General features: G+C 45.9%; 1 protein-coding gene across 1 annotated transcript in view; it reads left to right on the top strand.

Moving 5' to 3' along the window:
• The window catches only part of RIBC1 (RIB43A domain with coiled-coils 1), a 538,781-nt gene that overhangs the window by 283,873 nt on the left and 238,417 nt on the right, over positions 1 to 16,491 (top strand). The window lies entirely within an intron of this gene.

Raw genomic sequence — 16,491 nt, 5'->3', positions numbered from 1 at the left:
CTCCTCCTGAGGTGAGCCATGCTATTTCAGCTCTAAGAACACCTCGGTTCCCTAGATACTTACAGATGAAGTTACCAACGTTACTTTTTGGTCCCTCAAAAAAGGATTCCAATGGTGTTGCGGCTTTGTATTGGCCCAAGATTTGGCTGCCATTTTCTTTCCCCTGGAAGGGAGATTAAAAACCTGGTAACTTCACCAGTAAGTATCTCGAAAACTGACAATAGTGTGGTTTAACTGCAGGAGACAACCGGTTCCCATCCCTCACCCAGCAATGAGTTTAGTAGGCGCTAAATCCACACAGCATTGCCTTACCTCCCGCTGTGCCTATTCTGCTTTAATTACACCTTTGTCCCAACCCCATGCCAATGTGGCCACGACCTGTCACTCACTCAGACCTGACCATGTATTCTGGGTAACTTCTATATTGATCCTAATCGGTCAGCGAGCCTGACATGGAATTTACATTAGCCTGCTAACCTGCCTTGCCCCTACCTTTGACTCACCAACGTCATTGACCACCGCTTCCCCGCTCAACACTGACGTGCCACTGAACCTGGGCCGTCCCATTGCAGACAATGAGAACCGCGGCAACCATGGCTTTGCTGGTTTCACCTACTCTGGATTGGGGTCATGTCACACACCAGGAAAGTGGGGACAGGGCAGGTTACATAGGACAATAACATGACAGGGACTAGAGGAACGTGGAAAGAAAAAACTTTGAGAGCACAACACAATCGTCAAACATCTGATGATCCAAAACTGGGAGGGGGGGGGGGAAGGGAGGGGTTCTGGTCCAAACCAGGAATGGGAAACGAGGCTAAAGGATGAGTGTGTGCACTACGATTAGCTTTCTCTAAAAACTCTCAAACTATATTAGGGGATTATTATATATCTTCCGAAGTGAGACGTTTCCGTACTACCTTTCCCTTCGACCTCAATGGGGAATTTAGGTCAAAAATGGCCAGATCGGCCGATATAAAATAAGCCCCTTGGACATTTGCTGACAAGTAACATTCAGGGCGATCCCAGACCTACCAGGCCTCTCTTCAGGCGTAGGAGTAAAATGCCATTTGGAGTTGAAGGGTAACTGCTGTAGCTATAAAAGTTTATATATATGTTGTTTACTAAGACATAGGAAGCACCTTCTGTTATTGACATACACCATCAGATATTTACTATTCTGTTCTTTAGTGTGAAATGTTTTATTCTCATATTTGGTACATTTCATGGAAGATTGGACTCTAGTTTAGAGATGATGATCCGACACAACCAGTGGAGAGAAATGATGGATAGACATACACAAATGTACACGCACGATTATCATAAGTGTCAGGTAACACAGCTCCTACTGCGCTATATGCCCATTTCCTGCCACTGCCTAAAGCTACTGTGTGAAACCAAAGGCATATGCCATGATACATTGCATCAAGCTCAGTCAGTACAGTACTGTCAGTACTGCCCGCTCCTCTCCTGTGCTGATACAGTACAGCCCGCACCACTCCTGCGCTGATAAATACAGTACAGCCCGCTCCTCTCCTGTGCTGATACAGTACAGCCCGCACCACTCCTGAACTGATACATACAGTACAGTCCGCACCACTCCTGCGCTGATAAATACAGTACTGCCCGCTCCTCTCCTGTGCTGATAAATACAGTACTGCCCGCTCCTCTCCTGTGCTGATACATACAGTACTGCCCGCTCCTCTCCTGTGCTGATAAATACAGTACTGCCCGCTCCCCTCCTGAACTGATACATACAGTACAGCCCGCACCACTCCTGCGCTGATAAATACAGTACTGCCCGCTCCTCTCCTGTGCTAATACAGTACTGCCCGCTCCTCTCCTGCGCTGATACAGTACTGCCCGCTCCTCTGCTGTGCTGATAAATACAGAACTGCCCGCTCCCCTCCTGTGCTGATAAATACAGTACTGCCCGCTCCTCTCCTGCGCTGATACATACAATACTGCCCGTTCCTCTCCTGTGCTGATACAGTACTGCCCGCTCCTCTCCTGCGCTGATAAATACAGTACTGCCCGCACCACTCCTGCGCTGATAAATACAGTACTGCCCGCTCCTCTCCTGTGCTAATACAGTACTGCCCGCTCCTCTCCTGTGCTGATACAGTACTGCCCGCTCCTCTCCTGCGCTGATACAGTACTGCCCGCTCCTCTCCTGTGCTGATAAATACAGTACTGCCCGCTCCTCTCCTGCGCTGATACATACAGTACTGCCCGCTCCTCTCCTGCGCTGATACATACAGTACTGCCCGCTCCTCTCCTGCGCTGATACATACAGTACTGCCCGCTCCTCTCCTGCGCTGATACATACAGTACTGCCCGCTCCCCTCCTGTGCTGATAAATACAGTACTGCCCGCTCCTCTCCTGCGCTGATACATACAGTACTGCCCGCTCCTCTCCTGTGCTGATACAGTACTGCCCGCTCCTCTCCTGCGCTGATAAATACAGTACTGCCCGCTCCTCTCCTGCGCTGATACATACAGTACTGCCCGCTCCTCTCCTGCGCTGATAAATACAGTACTGCCCGCTCCTCTCCTGCGCTGATAAATACAGTACTGCCCGCTCCCCTCCTGCGCTGATAAATACAGTACTGCCCGCTCCCCTCCTGCGCTGATAAATACAGTACTGCCCGCTCCTCTCCTGCGCTGATAAATACAGTACTACCCGCTCCTCTCCTGTGCTGATAAATACAGTACTGCCCGCTCCTCTCCTGCGCTGATAAATACAGTACTGCCCGCTCCTCTCCTGTGCTGATACACACAGTACTGCCCACTCCTCTCCTGTGCTGATACATACAGTACTGCCCGCTCCTCTCCTGCGCTGATAAATACAGTACTGCCCGCTCCTCTCCTGCGCTGATAAATACAGTACTGCCCGCTCTTGTCCTGCGCTGATAAATACAGTACTGCCCGCTCCTCTCCTGCGCTGATAAATACAGTACTGCCCGCTCCTCTCCTGCGCTGATAAATACAGTACTACCCGCTCCTCTCCTGTGCTGATAAATACAGTACTGCCCGCTCCTCTCCTGCGCTGATAAATACAGTACTGCCCGCTCCTCTCCTGTGCTGATACACACAGTACTGCCCACTCCTCTCCTGTGCTGATACATACAGTACTGCCCGCTCCTCTCCTGCGCTGATAAATACAGTACTGCCCGCTCCTCTCCTGCGCTGATAAATACAGTACTGCCCGCTCTTGTCCTGCGCTGATAAATACAGTACTGCCCGCTCCTCTCCTGCGCTGATAAAAACTGTACTGGCCGCTCCTCTCCTGCGCTGATACATACAGTACTGCCCGCTCCTCTCCTGCGCTGATACATACAGTACTGCCCGCTCCTCCCCTGCGCTGATAAATACAGTACTGCCCGCTCCTCTCCTGCGCTGATAAATACAGTACTGCCCGCTCCTCTCCTGTGCTGATAAATACAGTACTGCCCGCTCCTCTCCTGCACTGAAACATACAGTATTGCCTGCTCCTCTCCTGTTCATTATAAGAGGAGTGGGACAGTATTCATATCAGGGTCTCTCCTTGTATCACACCTCAGGATATCAGGGTCTCGCCTTATATCACACATCAGGTTATCAGTGTAACTCCTTATATCACAGCTCAATATATCAGGGTCTCTCCTTATATCACACCTCAGTATATCAGGGTCTCTCCTTATATCACACCTCAGGGTCTCTTCTTGTATCACACCTCAGGTTATCAGTGTAACTCCTTATATCACAGCTCAATATATCAGGGTCTCTCCTTATATCACACCTCAGGATATCAGGGTCTCTCCTTATATCACACCTCAGGGTCTCTTCTTGTATCACACCTCAGGATATCAGGGTTTCTCCTTATATCACACCTCAGGATATCAGGGTCTCGCCTTATATCACACATCAGGTTATCAGTGTAACTCCTTATATCACAGCTCAATATATCAGGGTCTCTCCTTATATCACACCTCAGTATATCAGGGTCTCTCCTTATATCACACCTCAGGGTCTCTTCTTGTATCACACCTCAGGTTATCAGTGTAACTCCTTATATCACAGCTCAATATATCAGGGTCTCTCCTTATATCACACCTCAGGATATCAGGGTCTCTCCTTATATCACACCTCAGGGTCTCTTCTTGTATCACACCTCAGGATATCAGGGTTTCTCCTTATATCACACCTCAGGATATCAGGGTCTCGCCTTATATCACACATCAGGTTATCAGTGTAACTCCTTATATCACAGCTCAATATATCAGGGTCTCTCCTTATATCACACCTCAGTATATCAGGGTCTCTCCTTATATCACACCTCAGGGTCTCTTCTTGTATCACACCTCAGGTTATCAGTGTAACTCCTTATATCACAGCTCAATATATCAGGGTCTCTCCTTATATCACACCTCAGGATATCAGGGTCTCTCCTTATATCACACCTCAGGGTCTCTTCTTGTATCACACCTCAGGATATCAGGGTTTCTCCTTATATCACACCTCAGGATATCAGGGTCACTCCTTATATCACACCTCAGGATATCAGGGTCTCCTTATATCACACCTCAGGATATCAGGGTCTCCTTATATATCACTAAAACCAGAGACAGCACATAAAACACAGACAAAGCTCAGTTTTAGCACATCCAGTGAAAATCATACACGGTACAGTGCCTAAATATATATGTATAAATATCTATTAAGTAAAATGGTCTTTTAGTTTGACATTTTTGGCCAAAATTGTTGTAAGCCCCTGAGCCAACGTCACGGCAGACCACAATTCAGGGGTCCCTAACGCCAATATAAATTCTTAATAACTTGTGTAATAACAGGAATAATGATTTATAGTAAATCTGTCAATATTATTTGCAAAGTTCTAAGTCTGATTGAAGCCTTTATCAACCTGTACATTACCAGGAAAGACACTCTGTATTAGAGATGTCACAACCATCCTGCAAGCAAACAAGTTCCCCTGTGTGGAAGATGCTATTGAGTGAGCCCTTAACCATTTAAATGTGGGAGGGGGTGAGCTTAAATTAAGTAGGAGGTTGCCAACCTCCAATCAGCCAGGACTAGCTGAAACACAATTGTAAAATATACTGGATACCTAACAAGCTCCTATTGAACCCCCAAAATAACCACAACATATATATAAGCATATGAATGTCACAGAGGAGTGCTACTGAGCATGGCGATATATATTTAAAACCAGAGACAGCACATAAAACACAGACAAAGGTCAGTTTTAGCACATCCAGTGAAAATCATACACGGTACCGTGTATGATTTTCACTGGATGTGCTAAAACTGAGCTTTGTCTGTGTTTTATCTGCTGTCTCTGGTTTTAAATATATATCGCCATGCTCAGTAGCACTCCTATGTGACATTCATATGCTTATATATATGTTGTGGTTATTTTGGGGGTTCAATAGGAGCTTGTTAGGTGTCCAGTATATCTACTTATATCACACCTCAGGATATCAGGGTCTCTCCTAATATCACACCTCAGGATATCAGGGTCTCTCCTTATATCGCACTTCAGGATATCAGGGTCTCTCCTTATATCGCACCTCAGGATATCAGGGTCTCTCCTTATATTGCACCTCAGCATATCAGGGTCTCTCCTTATATCACACCTCAGGTTATCAGTGTCTCTCCTTATAACACACCTCAGGATATCAGGGTCTCTCCTTATATCACACCTCAGGATATCAGGGTCTCTCCTTATATCACACCTCAGGATATCAGGGTCTCTCCCTATATCACACCTGCTGATATCAGGGTCTCTCCTTATATCACACATCAGGATCTCTCCTTATATCGCCCCTCAGGGTCTCTTCTTGTATCACACCTCAGGATATCAGGGTCTCTCCTTATATCACACCTCAGGATATCAGGGTCTCTCCTTATATCACACCTCAGGATATCAGGGTCTCTCCTTATATCACACCTGAGGATATCAGGGTCTCTCCTTATATCACACATCATGATATCAGGGTCTCTCCTTATATCACAACTCAGGATATCAAGGTCTCTCCTTATATCACACCTCAGATGATCAGGGTCTCTCCTTATATCACACCTCAGGTGATCATGGTTTCTCCTTATATCACACCTCAGGTGATCAGGGTTTCTCCTTATATCACACCTCAGGATATCAGGGTCTCTCCTTATATCACTCATGATATCAGGGTCTCTCCTTATATCACAACTCAGGATATCAAGGTCTCTCCTTATATCACACCTCAGATGATCAGGGTCTCTCCTTATATCGCCCCTCGGGATATCAAGGTCTCTCCTTGTATCACACCTCAGGATATCAGGGTCTCTCCTTATGCCACACCTCAGGATATCAGGGTCTCTCCTTATATCACACCTCAGGATATCAGGGTCTCTCCCTATATCACACCTGAGGATATCAGGGTCTCTCCTTATATCACACCTCAAGATCTCTCCTTATATCGACCCTCAGGGTTTCTCCTTGTATCACACCTCGGATATCAGGGTCTCTCCTTATATCACACCTCATGATATCAGGGTCTCTCTGTATATCACACCTCAGGTTATCAGGGTCTCTCCTTATATCACACCTCAGGTGATCAGGGTCTCTCCTTATATCACACCTCAGGATCTCTCCTTATATCGCCCCTCAGGGTCTCTTCTTGTATCACACCTCAGGATATCAGGGTCTCTCCTTATATCACACCTGAGGATATCAGTCTCTCCTTGTATCACACCACAGGATATCAGGTTATCTCCCTATATCAAACCTGAGGATATCAGGGTCTCTCCTTATATCACACCTCAGGATATCAGGGTCTCTCCTTATATCACACCTCAGGATATCAGGGTCTCTCCTTATATCACACCTCAGGATATCAGGGTCTCTCCTTATATCACACATCATGATATCAGGGTCTCTCCTTATATCACACCTCAGGTTATCGAGGTCTCTCCTTATATCACACCTCAGGATATCGGGGTCTCTTCTTATATCACACCTCAGGGTCTCTTCTTGTATCACACCTCAGGATATCAGGGTCTCTCCTTATATCACACAACAGGATATCAGGGTCTCTCCTTATATAACACCTCAGATGATCAGGGTTTCTCCTTATATCGCACCTCAGGATATCAGGGTCTCTCCTTATATCACACCTCAGGTGATCAGGGTCTCTCCTTATATCACACCTCAGGATCTCTCCTTATATCGCCCCTCAGGATATCAGGGTCTCTCCTTGTATCACACCTCAGGATAACTGGGTCTCTCCTTATATCACATCTCAGGATATCAGGGTCTCTCCTTATATCACAACTCAGGTGATCAGGGTCTCTCCTTATATCATACCTCAGGATCTCTCCTTATATCGCCCCTCAGGATATCAGGGTCTCTCCTTATATCACACCTCAGGATATCAGGGTCTCTCCTTATATCACACCACAGGATATCAGTGTCTCTCCCTATATCACACCTCAGGATATCAGGGTCTCTCCTTATATCACACCTCAGGATCTCTCCTTAAATCGCCCCTCAGGGTTTCTCCTTGTATCACACCTCAGGATATCAGGGTCTCTCCTTATATCACACCTCAGGATATCAGGGTCTCTCCTTATATCACACCTGAGGATATCAGGGTCTCTCCTTATATCACACCTCAGGATATCAGGGTCTCTCCCTATATCACACCTCAGGATATCAGGGTCTCTCCCTATATCACACCTGAGGATATCAGGGTCTCTCCTTATATCACACCTCAGGATCTCTCCTTAAATCGCCCCTCAGGGTTTCTCCTTGTATCACACCTCAGGATATCAGGGTCTCTTTTTATATCACACCTCAGGATATCAGGGTCTCTCCTTATATCACACCTGAGGATATCAGGGTCTCTCCTTATATCACACCTCAGGATATCAGGGTCTCTCCTTATATCACACCTCAGGATATCAGGGTCTCTCCTTATATCACACATCATGATATCAGGGTCTCTCCTTATATCACAACTCAGGATATCAAGGTCTCTCCTTATATCACACCTCAGATGATCAGGGTCTCTCCTTATATCACACCTCAGGTGATCAGGGTTTCTCCTTATATCTAACCTCAGGTGATCAGGGTTTCTACTTATATCACACCTCAGGATTTCAAGGTCTCTCCTTATATCGCACCTCAGGATATCAGGGTCTCTCCTTATATCACACCTCAGGATATCAGGGTCTCTCCTTATATCACACATCATGATATCAGGGTCTCTCCTTATATCACAACTCAGGATATCAAGGTCTCTCCTTATATCACACCTCAGATGATCAGGGTCTCTCCTTATATCACACTTCAGGTGATCAGGGTTTCTCCTTATATCACACCTCAGGTGATCAGGGTTTCTACTTATATCACACCTCAGGATTTCAAGGTCTCTCCTTATATCGCACCTCAGGATATCAGGGTCTCTCCTCATATCGCACCTCAGGTGATCAGGGTCTCTCCTTGTATCACACCTCAGGATATCAGGGTCTCTCCTTATGCCACACCTCAGGATATAAGGGTCTCTCCTTATATCACACCTCAGGATATCAGGGTCTCTCCCTATATCACACCTGAGGATATCAGGGTCTCTCCTTATATCACACCTCAGGATATAAGGGTATCTCCCTATATCACACCTGATGATATCAGGGTCTCTCCTTATATCACACATCAGGATCTCTCCTTATATCGCCCCTCAGGGTCTCTTCTTGTATCACACCTCAGGATATCAGGGTCTCTCCTTATATCACACCTCAGGATATCAGGGTCTCTCCTTATATCACACCTGAGGATATCAGGGTCTCTCCTTATATCACACATGATATCAGGGTCTCTCCTTATATCACAACTCAGGATATCAAGGTCTCTCCTTATATCACACCTCAGATGATCAGGGTCTCTCCTTATATCACACCTCAGGTGATCAGGGTTTCTCCTTATATCACACCTCAGGTGATCAGGGTTTCTCCTTATATCACACCTCAGGATATCAGGGTCTCTCCTTATATCACTCATGATATCAGGGTCTCTCCTTATATCACAACTCAGGATATCAAGGTCTCTCCTTATATCACACCTCAGATGATCAGGGTCTCTCCTTATATCGCCCCTCGGGATATCAGGGTCTCTCCTTGTATCACACCTCAGGATATCAGGGTCTCTCCTTATATCACACCTCAGGATATCAGGGTCTCTCCCTATATCACACCTGAGGATATCAGGGTCTCTCCTTATATCACACCTCAGGATCTCTCCTTATATCGACCCTCAGGGTTTCTCCTTGTATCACACCTCGGATATCAGGGTCTCTCCTTATATCACACCTCATGATATCAGGGTCTCTCTGTATATCACACCTCAGGTTATCAGGGTCTCTCCTTATATCACACCTCAGGTGATCAGGGTCTCTCCTTATATCACACCTGAGGATATCAGTCTCTCCTTGTATCACACCACAGGATATCAGGTTATCTCCCTATATCACACCTGAGGATATCAGGGTCTCTCCTTATATCACACCTCAGGATATCAGGGTCTCTCCTTATATCACACCTCAGGATATCAGGGTCTCTCCTTATATCACACCTCAGGATATCAGGGTCTCTCCTTATATCACACCTCAGGATATCAGGGTCTCTCCCTATATCACACCTCAGGATATCAGGGTCTCTCCTTATATCACACCTCAGGATCTCTCCTTAAATCGCCCCTCAGGGTTTCTCCTTGTATCACACCTCAGGATATCAGGGTCTCTCCTTATATCACACCTCAGGATATCAGGGTCTCTCCTTATATCACACCTGAGGATATCAGGGTCTCTCCTTATATCACACCTCAGGATATCAGGGTCTCTCCCTATATCACACCTCAGGATATCAGGGTCTCTCCCTATATCACACCTGAGGATATCAGGGTCTCTCCTTATATCACACCTCAGGATCTCTCCTTAAATCGCCCCTCAGGGTTTCTCCTTGTATCACACCTCAGGATATCAGGGTCTCTTTTTATATCACACCTCAGGATATCAGGGTCTCTCCTTATATCACACCTGAGGATATCAGGGTCTCTCCTTATATCACACCTCAGGATATCAGGGTCTCTCCTTATATCACACCTCAGGATATCAGGGTCTCTCCTTATATCACACATCATGATATCAGGGTCTCTCCTTATATCACAACTCAGGATATCAAGGTCTCTCCTTATATCACACCTCAGATTATCAGGGTCTCTCCTTATATCACACCTCAGGTGATCAGGGTTTCTCCTTATATCTAACCTCAGGTGATCAGGGTTTCTACTTATATCACACCTCAGGATTTCAAGGTCTCTCCTTATATCGCACCTCAGGATATCAGGGTCTCTCCTTATATCACACCTCAGGATATCAGGGTCTCTCCTTATATCACACATCATGATATCAGGGTCTCTCCTTATATCACAACTCAGGATATCAAGGTCTCTCCTTATATCACACCTCAGATGATCAGGGTCTCTCCTTATATCACACTTCAGGTGATCAGGGTTTCTCCTTATATCACACCTCAGGTGATCAGGGTTTCTACTTATATCACACCTCAGGATTTCAAGGTCTCTCCTTATATCGCACCTCAGGATATCAGGGTCTCTCCTCATATCGCACCTCAGGTGATCAGGGTCTCTCCTTGTATCACACCTCAGGATATCAGGGTCTCTCCTTATGCCACACCTCAGGATATAAGGGTCTCTCCTTATATCACACCTCAGGATATCAGGGTCTCTCCCTATATCACACCTGAGGATATCAGGGTCTCTCCTTATATCACACCTCAGGATATAAGGGTCTCTCCCTATATCACACCTGATGATATCAGGGTCTCTCCTTATATCGCCCCTCAGGGTCTCTTCTTGTATCACACCTCAGGATATAAGGGTCTCTCCCTATATCACACCTGATGATATCAGGGTCTCTCCTTATATCGCCCCTCAGGGTCTCTTCTTGTATCACACCTCAGGATATCAGGGTCTCTCCTTATATCACACCTCAGGATATCAGGGTCTCTCCTTATATCACACCTGAGGATATCAGGGTCTCTCCTTATATCACACATCATGATATCAGGGTCTCTCCTTATATCACAACTCAGGATATCAAGGTCTCTCCTTATATCACACCTCAGATGATCAGGGTCTCTCCTTATATCACACCTCAGGTGATCAGGGTTTCTCCTTATATCACACCTCAGGTGATCAGGGTTTCTCCTTATATCACACCTCAGGATATCAGGGTCTCTCCTTATATCACTCATGATATCAGGGTCTCTCCTTATATCACAACTCAGGATATCAAGGTCTCTCCTTATATCACACCTCAGATGATCAGGGTCTCTCCTTATATCGCCCCTCGGGATATCAGGGTCTCTCCTTGTATCACACCTCAGGATATCAGGGTCTCTCCTTATATCACACCTCAGGATATCAGGGTCTCTCCCTATATCACACCTGAGGATATCAGGGTCTCTCCTTATATCACACCTCAGGATCTCTCCTTATATCGACCCTCAGGGTTTCTCCTTGTATCACACCTCGGATATCAGGGTCTCTCCTTATATCACACCTCATGATATCAGGGTCTCTCTGTATATCACACCTCAGGTTATCAGGGTCTCTCCTTATATCACACCTCAGGTGATCAGGGTCTCTCCTTATATCACACCTGAGGATATCAGTCTCTCCTTGTATCACACCACAGGATATCAGGTTATCTCCCTATATCACACCTGAGGATATCAGGGTCTCTCCTTATATCACACCTCAGGATATCAGGGTCTCTCCTTATATCACACCTCAGGATATCAGGGTCTCTCCTTATATCACACCTCAGGATATCAGGGTCTCTCCTTATATCACACATCATGATATCAGGGTCTCTCCTTATATCACACCTCAGGTTATCGAGGTCTCTCCTTATATCACACCTCAGGATATCGGGGTCTCTTCTTATATCACACCTCAGGGTCTCTTCTTGTATCACACCTCAGGATATCAGGGTCTCTCCTTATATCACACAACAGGATATCAGGGTCTCTCCTTATATAACACCTCAGATGATCAGGGTTTCTCCTTATATCGCACCTCAGGATATCAGGGTCTCTCCTTATATCACACCTCAGGTGATCAGGGTCTCTCCTTATATCACACCTCAGGATCTCTCCTTATATCGCCCCTCAGGATATCAGGGTCTCTCCTTGTATCACACCTCAGGATAACTGGGTCTCTCCTTATATCACATCTCAGGATATCAGGGTCTCTCCTTATATCACAACTCAGGTAATCAGGGTCTCTCCTTATATCATACCTCAGGATCTCTCCTTATATCGCCCCTCAGGATATCAGGGTCTCTCCTTATATCACACCTCAGGATATCAGGGTCTCTCCTTATATCACACCACAGGATATCAGTGTCTCTCCCTATATCACACCTCAGGATATCAGGGTCTCTCCGTATATCACACCTCAGGATCTCTCCTTAAATCGCCCCTCAGGGTTTCTCCTTGTATCACACCTCAGGATATCAGGGTCTCTCCTTATATCACACCTCAGGATATCAGGGTCTCTCCTTATATCACACCTGAGGATATCAGGGTCTCTCCTTATATCACAACTCAGGATATCAGGGTCTCTCCCTATATCACACCTCAGGATATCAGGGTCTCTCCCTATATCACACCTGAGGATATCAGGGTCTCTCCTTATATCACACCTCAGGATCTCTCCTTAAATCGCCCCTCGGGGTTTCTCCTTGTATCACACCTCAGGATATCAGGGTCTCTCCTTATATCAAACCTCAGGATATCAGGGTCTCTCCTTATATCACACCTGAGGATATCAGGGTCTCTCCTTATATCACACCTCAGGATATCAGGGTCTCTCCTTATATCACACCTCAGGATATCAGGGTCTCTCCTTATATCACACATCATGATATCAGGGTCTCTCCTTATATCACAACTCAGGATATCAAGGTCTCTCCTTATATCACACCTCAGATGATCAGGGTCTCTCCTTATATCACACTTCAGGTGATCAGGGTTTCTCCTTATATCTAACCTCAGGTGATCAGGGTTTCTACTTATATCACACCTCAGGATTTCAAGGTCTCTCCTTATATCGCACCTCAGGATATCAGGGTCTCTCCTTATATCACACCTCAGGATATCAGGGTCTCTCCTTATATCACACATCATGATATCAGGGTCTCTCCTTATATCACAACTCAGGATATCAAGGTCTCTCCTTATATCACACCTCAGATGATCAGGGTCTCTCCTTATATCACACTTCAGGTGATCAGGGTTTCTCCTTATATCACACCTCAGGTGATCAGGGTTTCTACTTATATAACACCTCAGGATATCAGGGTCTCTCCTTATATCGCACCTCAGGTGATCAGGGTCTCTCTTTGTATCACACCTCAGGATATCAGGGTCTCTCCTTATGCCACACCTCAGGATATCAGGGTCTCTCCTTATATCACACCTCAGGATATCAGGGTCTCTCCCTATATCACACCTGAGGATATCAGGGTCTCTCCTTATATCACACCTCAGGATCTCTCCTTATATCGACCCTCAGGGTTTCTCCTTGTATCACACCTCAGATATCAGGGTCTGTCCTTATATCAAACCTCATGATATCAGGGTCTCTCTGTATATCACACCTCAGGTGATCAGGGTCTCTCCTTATATCACACCTCAGGATCTCTCCTTATATCGCCCCTCGGGATATCAGGGTCTCTCCTTGTATCACACCTCAGGATATCAGGGTCTCTCCTTATGCCACACCTCAGGATATCAGGGTCTCTCCTTATATCACACCTCAGGATATCAGGGTCTCTCCCTATATCACACCTGAGGATATCAGGGTCTCTCCTTATATCACACCTCAGGATCTCTCCTTATATCGCCCCTCAGGGTCTCTTCTTGTATCACACCTCAGGATATCAGGGTCTCTCCTTATATCACACCTGAGGATATCAGTCTCTCCTTGTATCACACCACAGGATATCAGGTTATCTCCCTATATCACACCTGAGGATATCAGGGTCTCTCCTTATATCACACCTGAGGATATCAGGGTCTCTCATTATATCACACCTCAGGATATCAGGGTCTCTCCTTATATCACACCTCAGGATATCAGGGTCTCTCCTTATATCACACATCATGATATCAGTGTCTCTCCTTATATCACACCTCAGGATATCGAGGTCTCTCCTTATATCACACCTCAGGATATCGGGGTCTCTTCTTATATCACACCTCAGGGTCTCTTCTTGTATCACACCTCAGGATATCAGGGTCTCTCCTTATATCACACACCAGGATATCAGGGTCTCTCCTTATATAACACCTCAGATGATCAGGGTCCCTCCTTATATCACACCTCAGGTGATCAGGGTTTCTCCTTATATCGCACCTCAGGATATCAGGGTCTCTCCTTATATCACACCTCAGGTGATCAGGGTCTCTCCTTATATCACACCTCAGGATCTCTCCTTATATCACACCTCAGGATCTCTCCTTATATCGCCCCTCAGGATATCAGGGTCTCTCCTTGTATCACACCTCAGGATAACTGGGTCTCTCCTTATATCACATCTCAGGATATCAGGGTCTCTCCTTATATCACACCTCAGGATATCACGGTCTCTCCCTATATCACACCTCAGGATATCAGGGTCTCTCCCTATATCACACCTGAGGATATCAGGGTCTCTCCTTATATCACACCTCAGGATCTCTCCTTAAATCGCCCCTCAGGGTTTCTCCTTGTATCACACCTCAGGATATCAGGGTCTCTTCTTATATCACACCTCAGGATATCAGGGTCTCTCCTTATATCACACTTGAGGATATCAGGGTCTCTCCTTATATCACACCTCAGGATATCAGGGTCTCTCCTTATATCACACCTCAGGATATCAGGGTCTCTCCTTATATCACACATCATGATATCAGGGTTTCTCCTTATATCACACCTCAGGTGATCAGGGTTTCTACTTATATCACACCTCAGGATATCAAGGTCTCTCCTTAAATCGCACCTCAGGATATCAGGGTCTCTCCTTATATCACACCTGAGGATATCAGGGTCTCTCCTTATATCACACCTCAGGATATCAGGGTCTCTCCCTATATCACACCACAGGATATCAGGGTCTCTCCCTATATCACACCTGAGGATATCAGGGTCTCTCCTTATATCACACCTCAGGATCTCTCCTTAAATCGCCCCTCAGGGTTTCTCCTTGTATCACACCTCAGGATATCAGGGTCTCTTTTTATATCACACCTCAGGATATCAGGGTCTCTCCTTATATCACACCTGAGGATATCAGGGTCTCTCCTTATATCACACCTCAGGATATCAGGGTCTCTCCTTATATCACACCTCAGGATATCAGGGTCTCTCCTTATATCACACATCATGATATCAGGGTCTCTCCTTATATCACAACTCAGGATATCAAGGTCTCTCCTTATATCACACCTCAGATGATCAGGGTCTCTCCTTATATCACACCTCAGGTGATCAGGGTTTCTCCTTATATCTAACCTCAGGTGATCAGGGTTTCTACTTATATCACACCTCAGGATTTCAAGGTCTCTCCTTATATCGCACCTCAGGATATCAGGGTCTCTCCTTATATCACACCTCAGGATATCAGGGTCTCTCCTTATATCACACATCATGATATCAGGGTCTCTCCTTATATCACAACTCAGGATATCAAGGTCTCTCCTTATATCACACCTCAGATGATCAGGGTCTCTCCTTATATCACACTTCAGGTGATCAGGGTTTCTCCTTATATCACACCTCAGGTGATCAGGGTTTCTACTTATATCACACCTCAGGATTTCAAGGTCTCTCCTTATATCGCACCTCAGGATATCAGGGTCTCTCCTTATATCGCACCTCAGGTGATCAGGGTCTCTCCTTGTATCACACCTCAGGATATCAGGGTCTCTCCTTATGCCACACCTCAGGATATCAGGGTCTCTCCTTATATCACACCTCAGGATATCAGGGTCTCTCCCTATATCACACCTGATTATATCAGGGTCTCTCCTTATATCACACCTCAGGATATCAGGGTCTCTCCCTATATCACACCTGAGGATATCAGGGTCTCTCCTTATATCACACCTCAGGATATCAGGGTCTCTCCCTATATCACACCTGATGATATCAGGGTTTCTACTTATATCACACCTCAGGATTTCAAGGTCTCTTCTTGTATCACACCTCAGGATATCAGGGTCTCTCCTTATATCACACCTCAGGATATCAGGGTCTCTCCTTATATCACACCTCAGGATATCAGGGTCTCTCCTTATATCACACCTGAGGATATCAGGGTCTCTCCTAATATCACACATCATGATATCAGGGTCTCTCCTTATATCACAACTCAGGATATC

This window comes from Ascaphus truei, chromosome 21 (genome assembly GCF_040206685.1).
Source record: "Ascaphus truei isolate aAscTru1 chromosome 21, aAscTru1.hap1, whole genome shotgun sequence".
NCBI classification, from domain to species: domain Eukaryota; kingdom Metazoa; phylum Chordata; class Amphibia; order Anura; family Ascaphidae; genus Ascaphus; species Ascaphus truei.
Note: the sequence above shows the minus strand (reverse complement) of the source record. Positions and strands in the feature narration are given on the sequence as shown.